The sequence below is a fragment of the Lolium rigidum genome, chromosome 3 (assembly GCF_022539505.1).
Source record: "Lolium rigidum isolate FL_2022 chromosome 3, APGP_CSIRO_Lrig_0.1, whole genome shotgun sequence".
Taxonomy (NCBI): domain Eukaryota; kingdom Viridiplantae; phylum Streptophyta; class Magnoliopsida; order Poales; family Poaceae; genus Lolium; species Lolium rigidum.
Genome location: NC_061510.1, coordinates 58,477,068 through 58,491,604, shown reverse-complemented (window position 1 = coordinate 58,491,604; position 14,537 = coordinate 58,477,068). Strand labels below are relative to the sequence as shown.

General features: G+C 44.2%; 1 pseudogene; it reads right to left on the bottom strand.

Moving 5' to 3' along the window:
• Positions 1 to 1,129: 1,129 nt before the first annotated feature.
• Positions 1,130 to 3,099, bottom strand: LOC124696261 (annotated as a pseudogene).
• Positions 3,100 to 14,537: the final 11,438 nt, after the last annotated feature.

Here is a 14,537-nt window from a genome sequence, read left to right as displayed (position 1 = left end):
TTTCATGTAAATAATATAATATTATTATAACAGTAAATTCTTGATGTTCATCTCGTTGAAATCAAGAACAAGCTTTCAGGTGAAACAAGAAAATGTGGATATACACAAGTCAGTACCCACCTTTGATGACGTCCCAGTTCCAGCGTTGTGCGTCCCGTGGCCGCCAGCGGTGCCAGGGTGTTGTCGTCGTCGCCCTAGAGGGTTCGATGGCGCACCGGCCGATCCCCTCCTCGCTGAGCTCCGCGACAGAGCTGGAGGTGGAAGTGGCGCGGGAGCGTGGGCTCAAGGGCGATCCAGCCGAGCCATAGTCGGCGTTGGAGGAGGAAGCGGCGCTGGGGCATGGCGGCACGGACAAAGGACGACAACGGAGGCAGGTGATCGCCGTTGTTGCCTCAGCACGGAAGGAGGCGGGCCTGGGCGAGCCCCGCCTGACTGACCCGCGCATCGCCGCTGCACCGGGAGCTGCGTCGGAGCACCCTCGTCGGTCGTCGCCAGATGCGGCCGGAGCAGGGGCGACCACGGACAGGAGTCACAGGAGGCTGTCGATTTGGATCTGGCGGGTTTCATGGAGCATATGTTGATTTCATTTTTTGTGGAGGGCTAAAATGAAAAAGACCAAGTGAGGGGCGACGCGCGGATGGGCGAAGGACGACCGAATGACGAAGGGAACGACGGACCGCTTGATCACGGAACCGGTTCCTCTTTTTTAAGTAGTAGAGATAAAAGCATACAACCGGCACACATGCACGGCATGATTATCACTCTCCCGACATTATTTCACTCAACTTCTTAACGTCCGTGATCACCCACAAGTGGGCTTCACTCTTAATTCTATCTAGCACAACCGTAGGGGGGCATGCTTGTTGTTGAATACTGATGCATTTCTTTCATTCCCTACCTCCCAAGAAGCAAGCAAGGTGATACATGTAAATCCAGATAAATGCAACGGTTAATATGTAACGACGGTAGTACAAACCAATTCATGATGATAACCGTGTGACTTCTATTTTCAGAGACACCGGCCAAACGGAACAGGCAACACAACTGCTGTAGCAAAGTAAGCAACACAATTTATACGGTCGCTGCATCAAATCAACCGATTCTGAACCCATATTCTTCAACTGTTTCTTCACACCACTAGCTTGTCCATCCAGATGATGCATCTCAGGCTCTTTCCCTGCACGAGCAGGTCGAAGGCCGTATTAATTTCATGCAGGGCTACTTCGTGCGTGATCAGCTTCTCCAGCTCCAGCTCCTGCATTCATGCAAGCACTACTGAGCATATGTTTTCGAGTTCATTCTAATCGATATCATCTGAAAGACTGAAACACACACAAATATGACCTTGTTCATGCATTTCTCGGCCAGGATTGGGATGTCAGTCTTGGGTTTGATACCCCCGAAGAGCGATCCCATGACGCACTTGCCGAATAGAAACTCTATGGACGGCAGGCAGATCGGCTTGCCATCCTTCTCAATCCCCAGGATGACCGTCTTGCCCTTACCCTGCGACGGAGACAACACACCGATGCCATTATTCTCAAATCTGAAGCGGTTTGCAGTTTTCATCTGAAAAGCGAAACCTGCATCGCGGTGGAAGGTTCAGAGAGACCTGTTTAGCGCTTCTGAAGGCATCGATCATCACCGCCGCCACACCGATGCACTCGAAGCAGTAGTCAGCGCCACCATCCGTCATCTTAGTGATCACCTAAAGTTCAGCAACATTTAGTTAGGACATGCATCGATGAGTTAGTCAGATAGAGTATATACTGTCGCCTGTCGGTAACGCTGCCTTTTGCCGTTCTTGAACCAAATTATTCTGGGGCCTGGTCCTTTACCTCGATGACTGAACTCTCGCCGAGTTCTGACGGGTTGACAAAATCTGTCACGCCGAACATTTTCCCTGCAGTGGACAGTAATTTGTTTTTTTTCCTTCAGTCTTGAAAGTAATCAAAAGGATTTCCCTGGCTCGTTGCTGGCAAAAATTAAAATTAATTAAGACTTGCCAAGTTCCTGTTTCGCAGGGTTCAGATCAACACCGACGATCTTCGTTGCTCCGCACATCTTCGCACCTTGTGCCACCTGAACATCGAAAAGGTGGTCACCGCAGCAAGTTCAGCACCAATCAACTGGAATCTAAAATTCGAGGATCATTCGTCACAGGCAGCAGCTTAAAATCCATAGAGGATCATTCAAGGCTCACCGGTGCCGGCACCGCAGCTGAGGAGGCAGGCCAGCTTGGGCGGTACGTCCGGGTGGACCTTGACGACCTGGTTGACGTCAACGACGGTGTACTGGCTGAAGCTGGAGACGGCGAGGAAGTCGTGCAGCGGTTCGCCCTGGGCGTCCCTGAACCTGGTGGTGCCGTCGCGCCGCATCCCGGGACCGACGGCGAACGGCACCGAGGAGCACATGTTGTTCCCCGCCGACGCGCAGCTGGAGCAGGTGTCGCACTGCCCCAGGAACGTCGGCACCACCGTGTCCCCCACGACGAACTCCTCCACGTGTTCCCCGACGCTCTCCACCACCCTGCACCGATCGAGCACCGCCCAGTCAGACACAGAAATGACTTGGTTGCAAAATATGGCTCGACAAGTGACTTACCCGTAGGCCTCGTGGCCTAGGATCCTTGGAAACAGTGGTGGTATCAAAAAATCTTCCTACGAATTTGAAAGTAATCGAGTGAGTTAGCACGCAGTATGCACAGCACTTGTGAATATATCTTCCGAAGTGAGACGCGAGCGTGTACGTACCTTGACACGCCAGAAGGTAAGGTCGGTGTGGCAGAGGGAGGTGCAGATGATCTTGATGCGGATCTCGTAGGCTTTGGGTGGATCCACGACGATCTCCTCGATGACGAGCGGCGCGCCGTTGGCTCTGCACACCGCCGCTGCTTGGCAACATCGATGGAGTGAACTAAGCATCGGTAAAACAAGAACAGCTCGAGCATGCAGACGACAGTGGCATTGGCACTATCGATTTCCTCGAATTACCTTTGCAGCGGATGGGGGAGAGGCTCTGAACGTCCATCGAGAGTTCGAGATTTGAGACAGGAGTCTGGGGGAGGACGATGGGCAGGAATGTATGTAGCAGCAGCACTTGGCGATACCGCGGTAGGCACACAATCACCAAGCCAGCAGTAGTACTTATAGGTACAGACCGGTATCGAGTTGCTCCGTTATTACCTTCTATCGAACTTTCTTGTTATTGGGCCGAGACGGCTAAGCTGACGGCGACAGTTCTTCTCAAAGAAAAACGAAGTCGTCTATGCCACGCCATCTTGCGTTAATTGCTTGATTACGAAATGATGAATTTATGTGACTACAGTGATGATAAGCCATTCCGATAGCATCGGTGAAGGAACGACAAAGAAAGAAGATGGGGGCAACTTACAGAAGTCAGCATATGCCGCTCCTTGACTGGATGCAGACAGCGAGACAGTTCGTGCGGTGGCAACCGGTGCACCGATCGAATATGGTACGCTGTGGCGGTGGTAGCGCATGGGGACATCTCGAGAATCCACTGCCGCCGCACCGCTGGCTGCTAAGCTTGGGCAAACATATCCGGCCGCCCCCTCCATGGTCCTAGGTATTGGGAGGCTGGCGGCTGCTATGTTTGTGCATATCACCCAATAAATAGTGTAGCCGTCGTATGATCGTACCGTAGATCTGTATACTATTACACAAGTTGGTACGCTATTTTATACTTTGTAGTCTGCACTTTGAACTTTGCACTCCAGCTTCATTATTATTAACAGAGCATCTCGCATGGTGTGCAAATTTTAGCTTGGTTGATTATGCAAAATAGAGTATGAACGGCAGATAGATTTCAACGTAGAGGTTGGGAACATTGTGGAAATTGTCCTCTATGCACCAAGTCCAAGGCACGGCGGACCACCTCATGTACAAATGTCGCTTTACCTTGTGGGTTTGGAAAGAGATTCTAGCTTGACGTGGTATTCATGATAGACCCTTGGAGTCATGGATCAATGAGCCAAACATCGATGTCTGGTGGACAAGTATTGCCTTACGAAAGAGGTCAACATAGGACAGCTTTGCATCCTTGCTTATGCTCATCTCTTGGAAAGTTTGAAAGGAGCGCAACACTAGAGTCTTCCGCCACAACCATTCCGCTATAAATGCTATCATCGCTAAGATCAAAGATGAGGCCCGGGCTTAGTGCTTGGCCGATGCTAAGGAGTTGTGCAATGTAATACTGGAAGAGTAGGCTTTTAATATAGTCCTAGGGCATGTCCTAGGCATTTGTTATAAAACTCTAAACTTCTTCTCTATAAATGAAAATGGCAAAAAAATTCCCTCGTTTCATAAAAGGGAGCATCTCGAGTGTTCAATCTAATCTCAGTGACCCCACTTAACATTTGATTAGTTAGCATATATGGTCTGGTCAGTTCTCACCCTTCCCTTGTTGCCGCTAATCGCGGTACATTACGTCAAATCATAATCAATTATGACAAATCAAAAAGGATATTTTTCCTTTCCTTGACAGGAGTGCAATTAATAATAGGCTAATTGACCATCCTTCCTAATTCTCCCGCATACGCCCCCTCTCTCTGTAGTCCACACCCCGCACATGGTCAACTCCCACATTGTCAAACCTAGAGTGCCACTGTTGTCGGCGCCCTGGAGTTCCACTTCCACCACGCCGGTTTGGGGATCGCCACTTAGCCAGCTCATGAATCCCAACTTGGTCTCTGACGGTTTTCCCTGTGACGCACCAAGTCCATCGTACTCACCCCGGCCTCTCCCGTAGAATCATACTCGACAATCATCGTCCTCGATGTTGCTCCACTGCCGCGTATCCTGCTGAGCCACCATTATCCGTCGACATCGTCCTCCTCTTTCCTTTGTTAGCTGTCACGACCAGTAGGATCGCCGTCGCGGCCAAGTCATCATCTCGACTCGCCCAAACACCACAATGCCGAGCTCGCCTCACTCCAACACAACCGTCCACAGGAAGTTGTCCTGACTGTAGAAACCGAGAGGGGGAGAGGTTTGGGGGGAAGCCACACGTGGTAAAGGCCACGGGGTTCTTGTGATATATATTGGCTCATAGGACGGTTAGGGTTATGGTTACAATGTACGAAATACGTACAATACGCATACACAACACCTATACATGTATATACAGTATAACACCCCCCGCACTCACAGCGGGAGGTCCTCGGATGCAGAGACTGGACCGAAAGTCGAAGAACAGCTCACTCGGTAATCCCTTCATCATCACATGAGCAAACTAGAGAGTGGAGAGCACATGTAGTACACGAACTTCTCCAAGTGTAACCTTCTCGCGCACAAAGTGTATGTCGATCCCGATGTGCTTTGTACGGCGATGTTGAACTAGATTGGAAGACATGTAAATGGCGGACACATTGTCACAGTAGACAAGTGTAGTAGAATGTAGAGGACAATGAAGTTCCTGGAGAAGCTGATGGATCCAACAGCATTCGGTGACAGCATGAGCAACATCCCTATACTCAGCACTGGAGCGGGATACCGTAGTCTGCCGCTTGGAGGACCAAGAGATGAGACTATCTCCATAGTATACGCAATAACATGATGTAGAGCGTCGAGAATCAGGGCAGCTAGCCCATCAGCATCAGAGTAAGTTGTCAGAGCAGTCGAGGAGGAAGCATGCAGGTGCAGACGAAAGTCCATGGTGCCACTTAGGTACCGAAGAACTCGCTTGACAAGAGCAAGATGAGGCATCCGTGGGGCATACATGGGGAGAAAGACCTGCTGAACTGCGTATGATATATCAGGACGCGTCAGAGTGAGGTACTGAAGAGCACCGGCCAAGCTTCTGTACTCAGTAGCATCAGGAACAAGATCACCCTCAGTGGCAGAGAGTTTATACTGAGTATCAACTGGTGTAGGAACAGGGTGACAGTCAGACATCCCAGAGCGCTCAAGTAGATCTGCAGCATACTGACGCCGAGACAGAAAGAGTCTATCCGAGGAGCGGCTGACAGCAATCCCGAGAAAGAAGTGAAGATCACCAAGGTCAGTCATGGCAAACTCGTTGTGCAATCTATCCAGAAGATGCTGAAGAAAGGCAGTCGAGGAGGCCGTGACGATGATATCGTCGATGTAGAGCAGTAGATAACCCATATCGGCACCACTCTTCAGAACAAAGAGAGAGGTATCCATCACAGAGGTAGAAAATCCCAGGGAGGAGAGGTGTGTCGCAAACCGCTGGTACCAGGCACGAGGAGCTTGCTTCAAACCGTAAAGGGACTTATGCAGACGACAGACATGATCCAGATGATGCTCATCAAGAAATCCGGGGGCTGCTAACAGTAGACCTCCTCATCAAGAGTGACATTGAGAAATGCATTCTTGACATCGAGTTGACGGATCGTCCAAGGGCGGGAGACATCAATGTTGAGAACAATCCGTATAGTAGCGGGCTTGATGACAGGACTGAATGTCTCATCATAATCAACTCCCGGATGCTAAGAGTAGCCACGAACAACCCAGCGAGCCTTGTGTCGGGCGAGACGACCATATGAGTGGAGTTTATGACGGTAAATCCACTTCCAGTGATGACGTTGGCATGAGCCGAACTGGCAACAAGGTACCAGGTCTTGTTGTCAATGAGAGTCTGGTGCTCGTTAGCCATGGCAGCATGCCACAATGGATCATGCATGGCTTGCCGAAACGTCATAGGGGAAGGAGGGACGGTGGAGCCCACCACCGAGAGATTCAGCCGAGATGGAGGGCGAATCGCCCATCCTGTCATGGTCGTGCGCGGGGCAAGAGCCGTGGTCATGGTCGATGTAGAGGCATGGGCAGCCGGGGCAGACGTGTGCATGGGGGCAGCCTGCCTTGTCGTCGCAGCAGCCGGCTAAGGCAGAGGATCGCCCAAGTGGCCTGCCGGGGTAGGGTTGCTGGCGGGAGCAGCACGAGGGACCGACCTGGGTTCCAAGTTGTCAAGGAAGAGGAAATCCAGGCGGCACAGTGATTGCAATGGGGTAGCAACCTACGGTTCAGCAATCTGAAAAGGAAAAATTGTCTCGTCAAAAATAACATGCCGCGAGATTAGAGAAGACAGATCATAGCAGCGTTACCCACGATGGTTAGAGGGATAGCCGAGAAACACACACGGAGCATACCAAGGACTGAGTTTGTGTGGTGCGGTGGAGGCGAGTTCGGGTAACATAAGCAACCGAAAACGCGAAGAACATCATAGGATGGTGGATGACCGTGGAGATGTGTGTAGGGAACTAAAGAACATATAGCTTTACACGGACGTCGGTTTAGAAGAAAGGTTGCGGCAGCAAAAGCTTCCGCCCAAAAAGATGCAGGGAGATGCGCATGAAATAAGAGTGTGCGCATTGTGTCGTTTATGGTACGGATAGCTCGCTCGGCTTTCCAATTTTGCTGGGATGTGTAAGGGCATGAGAGACGTAAAGAAGTGCCGTGGGTGGAGAGAAGATTGTTGATAGTGGAGTTTATGAATTCGGTGCTGATGTCTACGCACGCTTCTATTCCTGTAGACAGTGTTGGGCCTCCAAGAGCAGAGGTTCGTAGAACAGCAGCAAGTTTCCCTTAAGTGAATCACCCAAGGTTTATCGAACTCAGGGAGGTAGAGGTCAAAGATATCCCTCTCAAGCAACCCTGCAATTAAGATACTCCCTCCGATTCATATTAATTGACTCCAATATGGATGTATCTAGAAGTGAAATATGTCTAGATACATCCATATTAGAGTCAATTAATATGAACCGGAGGGAGTACAAGAAGTCTCTTGTGTCCCCAACACACCTAATACACTTGTCAGATGTATAGGTGCACTAGTTCGGCGAAGAGATAGTGAAATACAAGTAATATGGATGATTATAAGTAGTAATTGCAATCTGAAATAAAAATGGCAGCAAGCAAACATGTAGCCGAACTTGTTGGAAATGGTGTTTCAATGCTTAGAAACAAGGCCTAGGGATCATACTTTCACTAGTGGACACTCTCAACAATGATCAGATAATAGAATAAATAAATGCTACTCTCAAACACTCTCTTGTTGGATAACAAACACCATTCATTGTGTAGGGCTGCAAAAGCACACCTCAAGCCGGAGTAAACAAGCTCCACAATGTCATAAAGGAATCACACACGATGCGCACACTGTCACCATCACACCGTGGAGAGTAACTCCGGAGTTCATATTAAAGTAACCTCTAGAGTGCATAATAGACAAGAGTAACATCTACATATTCAACTAGATTACAAAGCTCATGATCACATAAAGATCACACCATGGGAGAGAGAGACGAACCACATACTACCGGTAGAGCCCTCAGCCTCGGGGGAGAACTACTCCCTCCTCGTCATGGGAGACAGCAACGGCGATGAAGATGGCGGTGGTGTCGATGGAGATGACCCCGGAACAGAGATTCTGTCCCCCGAAACTTGTCTTCGCGATGGCGGCGGCTACGGAACTCTTCGTGGAATATGACTTGACTTTTTAGGGTTTTCGCATCTGGGGCAATATATAGGCGAAGGGGCAGCGTCGAGTGAGCCAGGGGGCTCCCTCCCCATATGTCGGCGCGGCAGAGGGGTGGGCCGCGCCCCCCTATGGTGTGGGGGCCCCTTGGCCCCCCTCTGGCCCTTCTCTGGCTCTCTGGGTCCGCCTCGGCAAAATATTGACTTCTATCTTCGTGGGGTCCAATTCCGAGAATATTTCCTGTGTAGAATTTCTGAAACCAAAAACAGCAGAAAACAGGAACTGGCGCTTCGGCATCTTGTTAATAGGTTAGTCCCGGAAAATGCATAAAAATGATATAAAGTGTGAGTAAAACATGTAGGTATTGTCATAAAACTAGCATGGAACATAAGAAATTAGAGATACGTTGGAGACGTATCAAGCATCCCCAAGCTTAGTTCCTACTCGCCCTCGAGTAGGTAAACGATAAAAAGAATAATTTCTGAAGTGACATGCTACCAACATGATCTTGATCAATACTATTGTAAAGCATATGAGATGAATGAAGTGACTCAAAGCAATGGTTTATAGTTTGCTAACAAAAAGATAATGACTAAACAACTGAATCATATAGCAAAAACTTTTCATTAATAGTACTTTCAAGACAAGCATCAAAAAGTCTTGCATAAGAGTTAACTCATAAAGCAATAGATTCTTAATAAGAGGTTTTGAAGCAACACAAAGGAGGATTTAAGTTTCAGCAATTGCTTTCAACTTTCAACATGTATATCTCATGGATAATTGTCAACACAAAGTAATATGATGAGTGCAATAAGTAAGCATGCAAGAATCAATGCACACAGTTGACACAAGTGTTTGCTTCTAAGATAGAAGTAAGTAGGTAAACTGACTCAACATAAAGTAAAAGAAAGGCCCTTCGCATAGGGAAGCAGGGATTAAATCATGTGCTAGAGCTTTTCAAGTTTTGAAATCATATAGAGAGCATAAAAGTAAAGTTTTGAGAGGTGTTTGTTGTTGTCAACGAATGGTAGTGGGCACTCTAACCCCCTTGTCAAACAGTACTTTCAAAGAGCGGCTCCCATGAAGGACGTTATCTCTACCAAGCAAGGTAGATCATCCCTCTTCTCTTTTGTTTACACATGTACTTTAGTTTTATTTATGGATGACACTCCTCCCAACCTTTTTCTTTCACAAGCCATGGCTAACCGAATCCTCGGGTGCCTTCCAACATTTCACATACCATGGAGGAGTGTCTATTTGCAAAATTAAGTTGCTTACTGATGAATCAGGGCAAAATATGTGAAGAGAATTATTAATGAAAGTTAATTAATTGGGGCTGGGAACCCCTTGCCAGCTCTTTTTGCAAAAAAAAATGGATAAGCGGATGTGCCACTAGTCCATTGGTGAAAGTCTGCCCAACAAGATTGAAAGATAAAACACCACATACTTCCTCATGAGCTATAAAACATTGACACAAATAAGAGATAATAACTTTTGAATTGTTTAAAGGTAGCACATGAAGTATTTACTTGGAATGGGAGAGAAATACCGCATAGTAGGTAATTATGGTGGACACAAATGGCATAGGTTTTGGCTCAAGGTTTTGGATGCACGAGAAGCATTCCCTCTCAGTACAAGGCTTTGGATAGCAAGGTTGTTTGAAGCAAACACAAGTATAAACCGGTACAGCAAAACTTACATAAGAACATATTGCAAGGATTATAAGACTCTACACTGTCTTCCTTGTTGCTCAAACACTTTTACCAGAAAATATCTAGACCTTAGAGAGACCAATCATGCAAACCAAATTTCAACAAGCTCTACGGTAGTTCTCCACTAATAGGTTTAAACTACATGATGCAAGAGCTTAAACATGATCTACTTGAGAGCTCAAAACAATTGCCAAGTATCAAATTATTCAAGATAATATACCAATTACCACATGAAGCATTTTCTGTTTCCAACCAAATAGCAAGAAACTCTCAAAACAAATATAAGTGAAGTAAGAGAGTACTTTCTATAAAATAACTAATAGCTCTGAACAAGAGATACATGAAAACCAAGAGCTAGAAGCTACACAGTGCGAAAACTGAATACTCAACAAATATAAGTGAAGAATAGGAGTATTCAAATGAAAAAGCGGAGTGTGTCTCTCTCCCAAACAAGATAGATAGGATCCAATTTATTCATAGAACTAAGATAACAAAATGAAAATAAAAGCACACAGACGCTCCAAGTAAAGCACATAAGATGTGAAGGAATTAAAATATAGTTTCACTAGAGGTGACCTGATAAGTTATTGATGAAGAAGGGGATGCCTTGGGCATCCCCAAGCTTAGACGCTTGAGTCTTCTTGAAATATGCAGGGATGAACCATGGGGCATCCCCAAGCTTATACTTTTCACTCTTCTTGATCATATTATATCATCCTCCTCTCTTGATCCTTGAAAACTTCCTTCACACCAAACTCAAAGCAATCTCATTAGAGGGTTAGTGCATAATCAAAAATTCACATGTTCAGCAAGGACACAATCATTCCCAACACTTCTGGACATTACCCAAGATTACTGAAATTTAATGGAGCAAAGAAACCCACTCAAACACAGTAAAAGAGGCAATGCGAAATAAAAGGCAGAATCTGTCAAAACAGAACAGTTCGTAAAGACGAATTTTTTCGAGGCACTTAACATGCTCAGATGGAAAAGCTCCAGTTGAATGAAAGTTGCGTACATATCTGAGGATTACTCATGAATTTTTTCAGGATTTTTAGATTTTTCTACAGAGAGAAAAGCTCAAATTCGTGACAGCTAAAAATCTGTTTCTGCGCAGAAATCCAAATCTAGTATCAACTTTCTATCAAAGACTTTACTTGGCACAACAATGCAAGAAAATAAAGATACAAAGATATTGATACAGTAGTAGGCAGTACCTTGACTCAAAAATAAAACAAAAATTGCAGAAATAAAACAATGGGTTGTCTCCCAAGAGCGCTTTTCTTTAAAGCCTTTTAGCTGGGCATGATAATTTTCATGATGCTCTTATGAATATAAGAGAGCATCAAAAAGCAAATACCAAACACATTTAAGTCTAACCCACTTTCTATGCAAACGAATCTTGTAAGAAAACAAATTATTGAAGCATGAAGCTACTATCATAGAAAGACAAAGCAAGTGCAACTTCAAAATTTTCAACAAAAAGAGAGGTGACTTAATATTATTGAGATATATAAAACCACGTCTCCCTCTCTCATAATAATTTTCAGTGGTATCATTGATAAACTCAACAATATAGCTATGACAAGTTTCATGAGGATGACTGTAATTATAACCTATGTCATAGTATTCTTTATAATAATTGTCAAAGATTGGAGGCATAGTGTCATCATAAGAAATAGAATAGTTATCTTCCAAAGTGTGTTCATCTGTAAACATACCATCATTGTTACTAGAAGGAGATGTATCAAACATATAACCATCAGTAGCAAAAGGATTTTCAAACACCTCATCCCCAAGCTTAGAGCTTTCTATATCATCATGGGAAGAAACATGGATAGTACTAATACTATGGCAATTATTAACATCATCATTTTCAGAATTAGTGTCCCAGAGATCTTCAATATCAAAAGAAGTGTGCTTTTCCCAATCATGATCACTAATATAAATAACAGGCATAGGTTCATCATCAAGTTCAGAATCATCGAATTCAGAATTATAAGTATCAATTGTAATAGGAGCAACAAGTTTGGGAGAAGATACCGTTTCCTCTCTCCTTTTACTCCTCTTCTTCTTCTTCTTCTTCTTCTTCTTCTTCGTTTCCTTCTTCTTCTTCTTCTTTTCCTCTTTAGGAGGGAGAGGCTTGAAAGGAAGCTTCTCCACATAACATGGTTTATTATTAGAAACAATAGAAGAAACTTGGGAGGATACCTCTCTTTCATTAATAAGAACAAAACACATATTAGTCCTGTCATATTTTGGTAAAGTCCCATCCTTTATAACACTTTGTATGTAGGTGTTGCATGGCAATTATTAACACAATAGAGATAACATCCATGCAACACACTATTCATATCAAGATCACTCATATCTAACAAATAAATTTTTCTTGATAACTCTTCACACCCCAAAAATAAAGTAAGTTCATCATGCTGATTAGGAGTGATCATGTTATCACAATATAGATTTGAAGTACTCATTAAATTCGAAATACTATCATCATGACCAGAACATTGAAAATTAAAATGACCCACTTCATAGCAAAGTTCACAAATAAAAGGATGGAGGTCACAAACTTTTTCACCAAGATCTTTTAGAGCCTTGTACCACATTCTAGTTTTTTCATTCCTATGATGGATACAATATTCATCTTCGATTTGATTAATTCCACAAGGTCTATGCATTCCACAAAAATTAACATGCTTATAAGAAATAGTATTTTCAGAAGTTTGGGCATGTTTATTGCAATCATTAACAACAATTTCATTTTCCATGCAAGTGTCTTTGAAAGGTTCATGATACACGTCCCAATTTTCTTTAGGAACATTAATATGAGAAGCAAAGGTTCTACAACAATCAACAATAATTTGAGAATCAAGACCATAATTATCACTAAGCTTTTGAAAACCAGCAGTTTCAATGAAAGACTTAATGCATTCATATTCAAAGTTTATACCTGATTCTTTACCTTTGTCGTTCTCCCAATCTTCAGTATTGCTTTGAATTCTTTCAAGAAGATCCCATCTAGCTTCAACCTTCTTACTTGTGAAAGAACCCTATGAACATGCATCTACATAATCCTTATAATGACTTGAAAGCCTTGCATAAAAATTAGTAAAAATTATTTCCTCAGAAAGCTCATGGTTAGGACATTTGAGTATTAATGTTTTTAGTCTTCCCCAAGCTTGAGCAATGCTTTCTCCATCATGAGGGTAAAAATTATAAATGCGATTCCTATCTAGATGCACTTCATGAAGAGGATAACATTTAGAGTAAAAGAGAGATTCAAGCTGTTTCCAATTCGATGGTTGTTCATCCAGCGAGCTCTATACCATTCCTTTGCTTTGTCCTTAAGTGACAATGGAAATAGTTTCCTCATAACATTTTTTCTTGATAAACCTGCAATCTCAAATAACTCACAAACTTCTGTAAGTTTAGACAAGTGAACACTTGGATGGACTGATCCATCCCCTACATACTGATCATTCATAACCCTTTCAACAATTTTCATAGGTATTTTAAAAGGAATACTTTCAACAGGTGGATTTGGAATATCACAAGCATCATTCGAATTACCACATATTGGAGACAAAGCATTATCAAGGCAAAATACTTCATCCAAAGCTGAGGAGCAAAAAAGATTATTTTTATATAAACTAGCTTCCCCAAGCTTGGGTTTTTCCATAGCATTAAAAATAATGGTGTCCAAAAAATTTATACTAATAACATTACTACCACTATTATGCAGACAAACTTCCATAGGTTTTTTAATTTTCTCTTCAAAAGCATCATGTCCTAATTCAATATAAATTTCATAAAGACCTCTAATTTTTGTTGTTGTTTTCCATTAAGCCTAACTAGTGAACTAAAAACAAGAAACAAAAAGATATAATTGCAGAATCTAAAGGAAATAGCTTCGAGCACTCACACACCGGCAACAGTGCTAGGAAATAGCTTAGTAGTCGGAGGATGTGAATACCTTTTACCTTACCTCCCCAGCAACGGCGCCAGAAAATAGCTTGATGTCTACGCACGCTTCTATTCTTGTAGACAGTGTTGGGCCTACAAGAGCAGAGGTTCGTAGAACAGCAGCAAGTTTCCCTTAAGTGAATCACCCAAGGTTTATCGAACTCAGGGAGGTAGAGGTCAAAGATATCCCTCTCAAGCAACCTTGCAATTAAGATACAAGAAGTCTCTTGTGTCCCCATGTAATGTCCCAGGTTTAGAGATGATCGAGGGGTAGATTTTAGAAAGGGATGTGCATTGCATCGTAAATTCTGGGGAAATTTCGCGCTTTTAAAAGAAAACTACATCGAAGGGGGACAAGTTTCTCTGTCGACACCTTACAGGGTTAGGGTTTCGAAA